Source organism: Arachis stenosperma, chromosome 9, assembly GCF_014773155.1.
Source record: "Arachis stenosperma cultivar V10309 chromosome 9, arast.V10309.gnm1.PFL2, whole genome shotgun sequence".
Lineage (NCBI taxonomy): Eukaryota > Viridiplantae > Streptophyta > Magnoliopsida > Fabales > Fabaceae > Arachis > Arachis stenosperma.
The window spans coordinates 37,320,000-37,330,735 of record NC_080385.1 but is presented as its reverse complement, the minus strand read 5'-3'; the positions used below and the strand labels follow the sequence as shown (position 1 = coordinate 37,330,735).

General features: G+C 41.0%; 1 non-coding gene across 1 annotated transcript; it reads right to left on the bottom strand.

The window, feature by feature from the left end:
• Positions 1-3,483: 3,483 nt before the first annotated feature.
• LOC130952075 (small nucleolar RNA R71) lies at positions 3,484-3,591 on the bottom strand. The gene has a single exon (XR_009074256.1). It is a non-coding gene; the product is annotated as a small nucleolar RNA R71 (small nucleolar RNA).
• Positions 3,592-10,736: the final 7,145 nt, after the last annotated feature.

The following is a 10,736-nucleotide window of genomic DNA, read 5'->3' as shown; positions in this document are numbered from 1 at the left end:
TGATAGTCCATACTTTGCCCAAGATTTGATGGCCCAAACCGGCGTTCAAAGTCACCTACAGAAATTCCAGCGTTTAACGCCGGAACTGGCACCAAAATGGGAGTTAAACGCCCAAACTGGCATAAAAGCTGGCGTTTAACTCCAAGAAGAGTCTCTACACGAAAATGCTTCAATGCTCAGCCCAAGCACACACCAAGTGGGCCCGGAAGTAGATTTTTATGTCATTTACTCATCTCTGTACACCATAGGCTACTAGTTTTTCTATAAATAGGACCTTTTACTATTGTATTAGAGAGCTTTTGATCATGTTTTTATGATTGAACTCATTTTGGGAGGCTGGCCATTCGGCCATGCCTAGACCTTGTTCTTATGTATTTTCAACGGTGGAGTTTCTACACACCATAGATTAAGGTGTGGAGCTCTGCTGTACCTCGAGTATTAATGCAATTACTATTGTTCTTCTATTCAATTCCGCTTGTTCTTTGTCCAAGATATCACTTGTTCTTCAACTTGATGAATGTGATGATCCGTGACACTCATCATCATTCTCACTTATGAACAAGGTGACTGACAACCACTCTTGTTCTACAAGCATCAAGGCTCTAGTGTTTATCTCTTGGATTCCTGATACACGATGCATGGTTGATCGCCTGACAACCGAGTGCTCGCCTGACAAACGAGCCAGCCATTCCGTGAGATCAGAGTCTTCGTGGTATAGGCGAGAACTGATGGCGGCATTCAAGAGAATCCGGAAGGTCTAACCTTGTCTGTGGTATTCTGAGTAGGATTCAATGATTGAATGACTGTGACGTGCTTCAAACTCCTAGCAGGCGGGGCGTTAGTGACAGACGCAAAAGGATCGATGGATTTTATTCCGGCCTGATCGAGAACCGACAGCTGATTACCCATGCTGTGACAGAGCATAGGCGACGTTTTCACTGAGAGGATGGGAGGTAGCCACTGACAACGGTGAAACCCTTGCATAAGCTTGCCATGGAAAGGAGTAAGAAGGATTGGATGAAGATAGTAGGAAAGCAGAGAGACGGAAGGGAAGGCATCTTCATACGCTTATCTGAAGCTCTCACCAATGATATACATAAGTATCTCTATCTTTATCTTTATGCTTTATTCGTTTATCACTATACCCATTTGAGTTTGCCTGACTGAGATTTACAAGGTGACCATAGCTTGCTTCATACCAACAATCTCCGTGGGATCGACCCTTACTCGCGTAAGGTTTATTACTTGGACGACCCAGTGCACTTGCTGGTTAGTTGTGCGAAGTTGTGTTTATGCCATGGTATTGAGCACCAAGTCTTTGGAGCCATTACCGGGGATTGTTTTGTGTATTAAAAAGTATTGATCACAATTTCGTGCACCAAGTTTTTGGCGCCGTTGCCGGGGATTGTTTGTGTATGGACAACTGACAGTTCATCTTGTTGCTTAGATTAGGTATTATTTTTCTTCAGAGTTCTTAAGAATGAATTCTAGTGTTTCAAGGTGATGTTCTTATCATCACCAAAGCTGATTGATCATCATCAATTTAGCTCTTGAATGCAATGTCCTGCTGAAGCTTAGCTAGCTATGTCTAATTCCTTTAGACTAAAGCTTTAGACTAACATTGCATGATTCCTGGAATTCTCATTAAGAATTTTGATACCTTTATTTTCTTCTTCCACTTAATTTTCGAAAAATCCAAAAAAATTACAAAATCATAAAAACAAAAAAAAAATATTTCTTGTTTAAGTCTAGTGTCTCATTTTAAGTTTGGTGTCAATTGCATGTTTCTGTTCTTCTTGCATTTTTCAAATTTATGCATGTGTCTTCATTTATCTTCAAGTTGTTCTTGATGATTTCCTTGTTTTGATTTTTGAATTCTATTGACTTGAGTGTTTTGTGTTTCTCATATGCATTCTCATGTTGTTAGTGTCAGTAGTATACAAACTGCTAAGTTTGGTGTCTTGCATGCATTGTTATTTGATTTTAGTTGCATTTTGATTTTTCCTCATTATAAAAAAATCCAAAAATATTTTTAATTTGTGTCTTTTCAAGTCAATAATACAGAGAATTGAAGATTCAGAACATACTGCAGAGGAATTATACAGAAAAAGCTGGGCATTCAAAAATGCCCAGTGAAGAAGACAGACTGGCGTTTAAACGCCAGCCAGGGTACCTGGTTGGGCGTTTAACGCCCAAAAGGGTATAGTTTTGGGCGTTAAACGCCAGAATGTGCACCATTCTGGGCGTTTAACGCCAGGATGGCACAAGGGGGAAGATTTTGTTTTTCAAATCAATTTTTTTCAAGTTTTCAAAGTTTTTCAAAATCAAATCTTTTTCAAATCAAATCTTTTCAATCAAATCTTTTCAAAATCAATTTCTTTCCTTTTTCAAAGATACTTGCTAACAATTAATGATTTGATTGAACATTTCAAGTATGTTGCCTTTTCTGTTGAGAAAGGTTTAATGTCTGAATCATATCTTTTCTTGTTAGGCAAGTCATTAATTTTTAAAATCAAATCTTTTTAGAATTGTTTTCAAATCATATCTTTTCAATCATATCTTTTTAAAACCATAACTTTTCAATCAAATCTTTTTAATCACATCTTTTTCAAAATAATTTTCAATCAAATCTTTTTTTATTTCTAAATCTTTTTCAAAAATCACTTGATTTCTTTTCCACTCTTATTTTCGAAAATCAATTAAGTGTTTTTCAAAATGTTTTCAAAATCTTTTACTTAATTTTCGAAAATTACTTCCCTTCTTCTCACATCCTTCTATTTATGGACTAGCACTATTCCTTAATGCAAAATTCGAACTCCATCTTCTTTGATAAGTTCGAATTTTCTACCTCTGTCTTCCATTTTTCTTCCTCTGACACCTCAAGGAATCTCTATACTGTGACATAGAGGATTCCATATTTCTTGTTCTCTTCTCTTTCATATGAGCAGGAACAAAGACAAAGGCATTCTTGTGGAAGCTGACCCTGAACCTGAAAGGACCTTGAAGCGAAAGCTAAGAGAAGCTAAGGCACAACTCTTTATTGAGGACCTGACCGAATTCTTCAAAGAAGAAGAACCCATGGCAGCCGAAAACAACAACAATGCCAACAATGCAAGGAAGGTGCTGGGTGACTTTACTGCACCTACTCCCGACTTCTATGGGAGAAGCATCTCTATCCCTGCCATTGGAGCAAACAACTTTGAGCTTAAGCCTCAATTAGTTTCTCTAATGCAACAGAATTGCAAGTTCCATGGACTTCCACTGGAAGATCCTCATCAGTTCTTAGCTGAATTCTTGCAAATCTGTGACACTGTCAAGACTAATGGGGTTGACCCTGAAGTCTACAGACTTATGCTATTCCCTTTTGCTGTAAGAGACAGAGCTAGAACATGGTTGGACTCACAACCTAAAGAAAGCCTGGACTCTTGGGAAAAGCTAGTCAATGCCTTCTTGGCAAAGTTCTTTCCACCTCAAAAATTGAGTAAGCTTAGAGTGGAAGTCCAAACCTTCAGACAGAAGGATGGAGAATCCCTCTATGAAGCTTGGGAAAGATACAAACAATTGATCAGAAAGTGTCCATCTGATATGCTTTCTAAATGGAGCATCATAGGTATTTTCTATGATGGTCTCTCTGAACTATCCAAGATGTCTTTGGATAGCTCTGCTGGAGGATCTCTTCATCTGAAGAAGACGCCTACAGAGGCTCAAGAGCTCATTGAAATGGTTGCAAATAACCAATTCATGTACACTTCTGAAAGAAATCCTGTGAACAATGGGACAAGTCAGAAGAAAGGAGTTCTTGAGATTGATGCTCTGAATGCCATACTGGCTCAGAACAAGATATTGACTCAACAAGTCAATTTGATTTCTCAAAGTCTGTCTGGAATGCAGAATGCACCAAGCAGTACTAAGGATGCTTCATCTAAGGAAGAAGCCTATGATCCTGAGAACCCTTCAATGGAAGAGGTGAATTACCTAGGAGAACCCTATGGAAACACCTATAATTCTTCATGGAAAAATCACCCAAATTTCTCATGGAAGAATCAAGAGAAACCTCAACAAGGTTTCAATAACAATAATGGTGGAAGAAACAGGTTTAGCAATGGCAAGCCTTTTCCATCATCTTCTCAGCAACAGACAGAGAACTCTAAGCAGAACCCCTCTGACTTAGCAACCATGGTCTCTGATCTAATCAAGACCACTCAAAGTTTCATGACTGAAACAAGGTCCTCCATCAGGAATTTGGAGGCACAAGTGGGACAGCTGAGCAAGAAAATTACTGAACTCCCTCCAAGTACTCTTCCAAGCAATACAGAAGAAAATCCAAAAGGAGAGTGCAAAGCCATAACCATGGCCGAATCTAGAGAGGGAAGAGAGGAAGTGGACACCACTGAGGAAGGCCTCAATGGGCGTGCACTGACCTCCAATGCGTTCCCCAATGAGGAACTATGGGAATCTGAGGCTCAAAATGAGACCATAGAGATTCCATTGGACTTACTTCTGCCTTTCATGAGCTCTGATGAGTATTCTTCCTCTGAAGAGGATGAGTATGTCACTGAAGAGCAAGTTGCTAAATACCTTGGAGCAATCATGAAGCTAAATGACAAGTTATTTGGAAATGAGACTTGGGAGGATGAACCTCCTTTGCTCACCAAAGAACTGGATGACTTGTCTAGGCAGAAATTACCTCAAAAGAGACAAGATCCTGGGAAGTTTTCCATACCTTGTACCATAGGCACCATGACCTTCAAGAAGGCTCTATGTGACTTAGGGTCAAGTGTAAACCTCATGCCTCTCTCTGTAATGGAGAAGCTAGGGATCTTTGAGGTACAAGCTGCAAGAATCTCACTAGAGATGGCAGACAACTCAAGAAAACAAGCTCATGGACTTGTAGAGAATGTTTTGGTAAAAGTTGAAGACCATTACATCCCTACTGATTTCATAGTCCTAGAGACTGGGAAGTGCATGGATGAATCCATCATCCTTGGCAGACCCTTCCTAGCCACAGCAAAGGCTGTGATTGATGTTGATAGAGGTGAACTGATCATTCAAGTGAATGAAGAATCCTTTGTGTTTAAGGCTCAAGGATATCCCTCTGTCACCATGGAGAGGAAGCATGAAGAGCTTCTCTCAAATCAGAGACAAGCAGAGCCCCCACAGTCAAACTCTAAGTTTGGTGTTGGGAGGCCACAACCAAACTCTAAGTTTGGTGTTGAACCCCCACATTCAAACTCTAAGTTTGGTGTTGGGAGGTTCCAACATTGCTCTGAGTATCTGTGAGGCTCCATGAGAGCCCTCTGTCAAGCTACTGACATTAAAGAAGCGCTTATTGGGAGGCAACCCAATGTTATATTTTATCTATTTCTCTTTTGTTATTTTATGTTTTTTGTAGGTTGATGATCATAAGAAGTCACAAAATCAATTGAAAAAGCAAAAACAGAATGAAAAACAGGAAGAAAAACAGCACACCCTGGAGGAAGAACTCACTAACGCCAGTGAGGCTAGCAGTTGGGCGTTTAACGCCCAGTCTGGCACCATTCTGGGCGTTTAACGCCAGAAAGGGGCACCAGACTGGCGTTAAACGCCAGAAAAGGGCAAGAACCTGGCGTTAAACGCCAGGAATGGGCACCAGCCCGGCGTTTAACGCCAGAAATGGCTCAAAACGTGATTTTGAATGCCATTTGGTGCAGGGATGACTTTTCCTTGACACCACAGGATCTGTGGACCCCACAGGATCCCCACCAACCCCACCACTCTCTCTTTTCTTCACCCATTCACCAATCACCTCAATACCTCTTCCCCAAAAACCCTTCACCTATCAAATCCCATCTTTCTCTTCACCACTCACATCCATCCTTCATAAAACCCCACCAACCTCACCCTTCAAATTCAAACCACTTTCCCTCCCAAACCCACCCATAATGGCCGAACCATATCACCCACTCTCTCCTATAAATACCCTTCTTCATCCCTTCATTTTCACACAACCTAAACACCACTTCTCCCCCTCCTTGGCCGAACACAAAGCCACTCCCTTTTCTCCTCATTTCTTCTTCTTCAACTCTCTTCTTTCTTCTTTTGCTCGAGGACGAGCAAACCTTTTAAGTTTGGTGTGGTAAAAGCGTTGCTTTTTCATTTTTTCATAACCATTTATGGCATCCAAGGCCGGAGAAACCTCTAGAAAGAGGAAAGGGAAGGCAAAAGCTTCCACCTCCGAGTCATGGGAGATGGATAGATTCATCTCAAGGGTGCATCAAGACCACTTCTATGAAGTTGTCGCCTTGAAGAAGGTGATCCCCGAGGTCCCCTTTTCACTCAAAAAGGGTGAATATCCGGAGATCCGCCATGAGATCCGAAGAAGAGGTTGGGAAGTTCTCACCAACCCCATTCAACAAGTCGGAATCTTGATGGTTCAAGAGTTCTATGCCAATGCATGGATCACCAAGAACCATGACCAAAGTGTGAACCCGGATCCAAAGAATTATCTTACTATGGTTCGGGGGAAATACTTGGATTTTAGTCTGGAAAATGTAAGGTTAGCATTCAACTTGCCTATGATGCAAGGAGATGAACATCCTTACACTAGAAGGGTCAACTTTAATCAAAGGTTGGACCAAGTCCTCACAGTCATATGTGAAGAGGGCGCACAATGGAAGAGAGATTCAAGAGGGAAGCCGGTTCAATTGAGAAGGCATGACCTCAAGCCCGTGGCTAGAGGATGGTTGGAGTTTATCCAACGCTCAATCATTCCCACTAGCAACCGGTCCGAAGTTACTCAAAACCGGGCCATCATGATTCATAGCATCATGATTGGAGAAGAAGTGGAAGTTCATGAGGTCATAGCCCAAGAACTCTATAAAGTGGCGGACAAGTCTTCCACCTTGGCAAGGCTAGCCTTTCCTCACCTCATTTGTCACCTCTGTTATTCAGTGGGAGTTGACATAGAGGGAGACGCCCTTATTGATGAGGACAAGCCCATCACCAAGAAAAGGATGGAGCACACAAGAGACCCCTCTCATCATGAGATCCCTGAGATACCTCAAGGGATGCACTTTCCTCCACAAGACTATTGGGAGCAACTAAACACCTCCCTAGGAAAATTGAGTTCCAACATGGGACAACTAAGGGTGGAGCATCAAGAACACTCCATCATCCTCCATGAAATTAGAGAAGATCAAAGGATCATGAGAGAGGAGCAACAAAGACAAGGAAGAGACATTGAGGAGCTCAAGCACTCCATAAGACCTTCAAGAGGAAGAACAAGCCGCCATCACTAAGGTGGACCCGTTCTTTAATCTCCTTGTTCTTGATTTCCTTGTTTTTCAAAAATTATGCTTTATGTTTATCTATGTTTGTGTCTTATGATCATTAGTGTCTATGCCTTAAAGTTATGAATGTCCTATGAATCCATCACCTTTCTTAAAAGAAAACTGTTTTTATTACAAAAGAACAAGAAGTACAGGATTTCGAATTCATCTTTAAAACTAGCTTAATTAGTTTGATGTGGTGACAATACTTTTTGTTTTCTGAATGTATGCTTGAACAGTGCATATGTCTTTTGAATTTGTTGTTCATGAATGTTAAAATTATTGGCTCTTGAAAGAATGATGAAAAAGGAGACATGTTACTGAGGATCTGAAAAATCATAAAAATGATTCTTGAAGCAAGAAAAAGCAGTGAATACAAAAAAAGAGAAGGCAAGCGAAAAAAAAAAACCGAAAAAAAAAAGAGAAGAAGAAAAGAAAGAAAGAAAGAAATAAAGTTGTGATCCAAGGCAATAAGAGTGTGCTTAAGAACCCTGGACACCTCTAATTGGGGACTCTAGCAAAGCTGAGTCACAATCTGAAAAGGTTCACCCAATTATGTGTCTGTGGCATGTATGTATCCGGTGGTAATACTGGAAGACAGAGTGCTTTGGGCCACGGCCAAGACTCATAAAGTAGCTGTGTTCAAGAATCATCATACTTAACTAGGAGAATCAATAACACTATCTGGATTCTGAGTTCCTAAAGAAGCCAATCATTCTGAATTTCAAAGGATAAAGTGAGATGCCAAAACTGTTTGGAGGCAAAAAGCTACTAGTCCCGCTCATCTAATTTGGAGCTATGTTTCATTGATAATTTGGAGTCTATAGTATATTCTCTTCTTTTTATCTTATTTGATTTTTCAGTTGCTTGGGGACAAGCAACAATCTAAGTTTGGTGTTGTGATGAGCGGATAATTTATACGCTTTTTGGCATTGTTTTTAGTATGTTTTTAGTAGTTTTAGTTGAGTTCTTAGTATATTTTTATTAGTTTTTAGTTAAAATTCACTTTTCTGGACTTTACTATGAGTTTGTGTGTTTTTCTGTTATTTCAGGTATTTTCTGGCTGAAATTGAGGGATCTGAGCAAAAATCTGATTCAGAGACTCAAAAGGACTGTAGATGCTGTTGGATTCTGACCTCCCTGCACTCGAAGTGGATTTTCTAGAGCTACAGAAGCCCAATTGGCGCGCTCTCAACGGCGTTGGAAAGTAGACATCCTGGGCTTTCCAGCAATATATGATAGTCCATACTTTGCCCAAGATTTGATGGCCCAACCCGGCGTTCAAAGTCACCTACAGAAATTCCAGCGTTAAACGTCGGAACTGGCACCAAAATGGGAGTTAAACGCCCAAACTGGCATAAAAGCTGGCGTTTAACTCCAAGAAGAGTCTCTATACGAAAATGCTTCAATGCTCAGCCCAAGCACACACCAAGTGGGCCCGGAAGTGGATTTTTATGTCATTTACTCATCTCTGTACACCCTAGGCTACTAGTTTTTCTATAAATAGGACCTTTTACTATTGTATTAGAGAGCTTTTGATCATGTTTTTATGATTGAACTCATTTTGGGAGGCTGGCCATTCGGCCATGCCTAGACCTTGTTCTTATGTATTTTCAACGGTGGAGTTTCTACACACCATAGATTAAGGTGTGGAGCTCTGCTGTACCTCGAGTATTAATGCAATTACTATTGTTCTTCTATTCAATTCCGCTTGTTCTTTGTCCAAGATATCACTTGTTCTTCAACTTGATGAATGTGATGATCCGTGACACTCATCATCATTCTCACTTATGAACAAGGTGACTGACAACCACTCTTGTTCTACAAGCATCAAGGCTCTAGTGTTTATCTCTTGGATTCCTGATACACGATGCATGGTTGATCGCCTGACAACCGAGTGCTCGCCTGACAAACGAGCCAGCCATTCCGTGAGATCAGAGTCTTCGTGGTATAGGCGAGAACTGATGGCGGCATTCAAGAGAATCCGGAAGGTCTAACCTTGTCTGTGGTATTCTGAGTAGGATTCAATGATTGAATGACTGTGACGTGCTTCAAACTCCTAGCAGGCGGGGCGTTAGTGACAGACGCAAAAGGATCGATGGATTTTATTCCGGCCTGACCGAGAACCGACAGCTGATTACCCATGCAGTGACAGAGCATAGGCGACGTTTTCACTGAGAGGATGGGAGGTAGCCACTGACAACGGTGAAACCCTTGCATAAGCTTGCCATGGAAAGGAGTAAGAAGGATTGGATGAAGACAGTAGGAAAGCAGAGAGACGGAAGGGAAGGCATCTTCATACGCTTATCTGAAGCTCTCACCAATGATATACATAAGTATCTCTATCTTTATCTTTATGCTTTATTCATTTATCACTATACCCATTTGAGTCTGCCTGACTGAGATTTACAAGGTGACCATAGCTTGCTTCATACCAACAATCTCCGTGGGATCGACCCTTACTCGCGTAAGGTTTATTACTTGGACGACCCAGTGCACTTGCTGGTTAGTTGTGCGAAGTTGTGTTTATGCCATGGTATTGAGCACCAAGTCTTTGGAGCCATTACCGGGGATTGTTTTGTGTATTAAAAAGTATTGATCACAATTTCGTGCACCAATCATTCATCAGGAAGCTTTTTGAACAAAAAGAAAACCATTGAAGAAGCCATAGATGTCATCGAAACAGTTGCTGAGAATGACTACTTCTATGCCTCTGAAAGAAGTAACACTAGAGGAGTAATGGAGCTGAACCACATGGATGCACTATTAGCCCAAAACAAGATGATCACCAAGCAGCTAGCTGACCTCACCAAGAGGATGGAGAGGAACCAAGTGGCAGCCATCACCACTTCATCAACAACCCAAGAAGGAATAGATGAAGAGGCAGAGGATAATCTTGAGCAAGCCAACTACATTGGGAATTCACCTAGACAGAACCATGATCCATACTCCAAAACTTACAACTCTGGATGGAGGAACTACCCAAACTTTGGGTGGGGGAATTAGCAAGATCAAAGCCAAGACTAGAGACGTTACAACTCCAACAACAATGCAGCTCATCAACAATTCACACAGAGGACATATCAAAACCCCCACAATAATACTTCTCCACACCCATATCAAAACCAAAACAATACCTCTACTCCCAATCCACCATCTATTGATGACAGACTCTCTAAGCTTGAAACCTTACTTGAAGGAGTATGCAAAGACGTCCGAAATAGTAAAGTATTTCGAGAGGAAGTACAGTCAAACATGCAGAATCAAAATGCTGCCATCAAGAAACTGGAGACACAAATTGGTTATCTATTCAAGCAGCTTTCTAACCACAACCTTTGCAATGATAACAATTCAAGCAAAGAGGAGGAGTGTCAAGCTATAACACTTAGGAGTGGGAAGGAGCTTAAGGAACTCTCCCAAAAACCACAA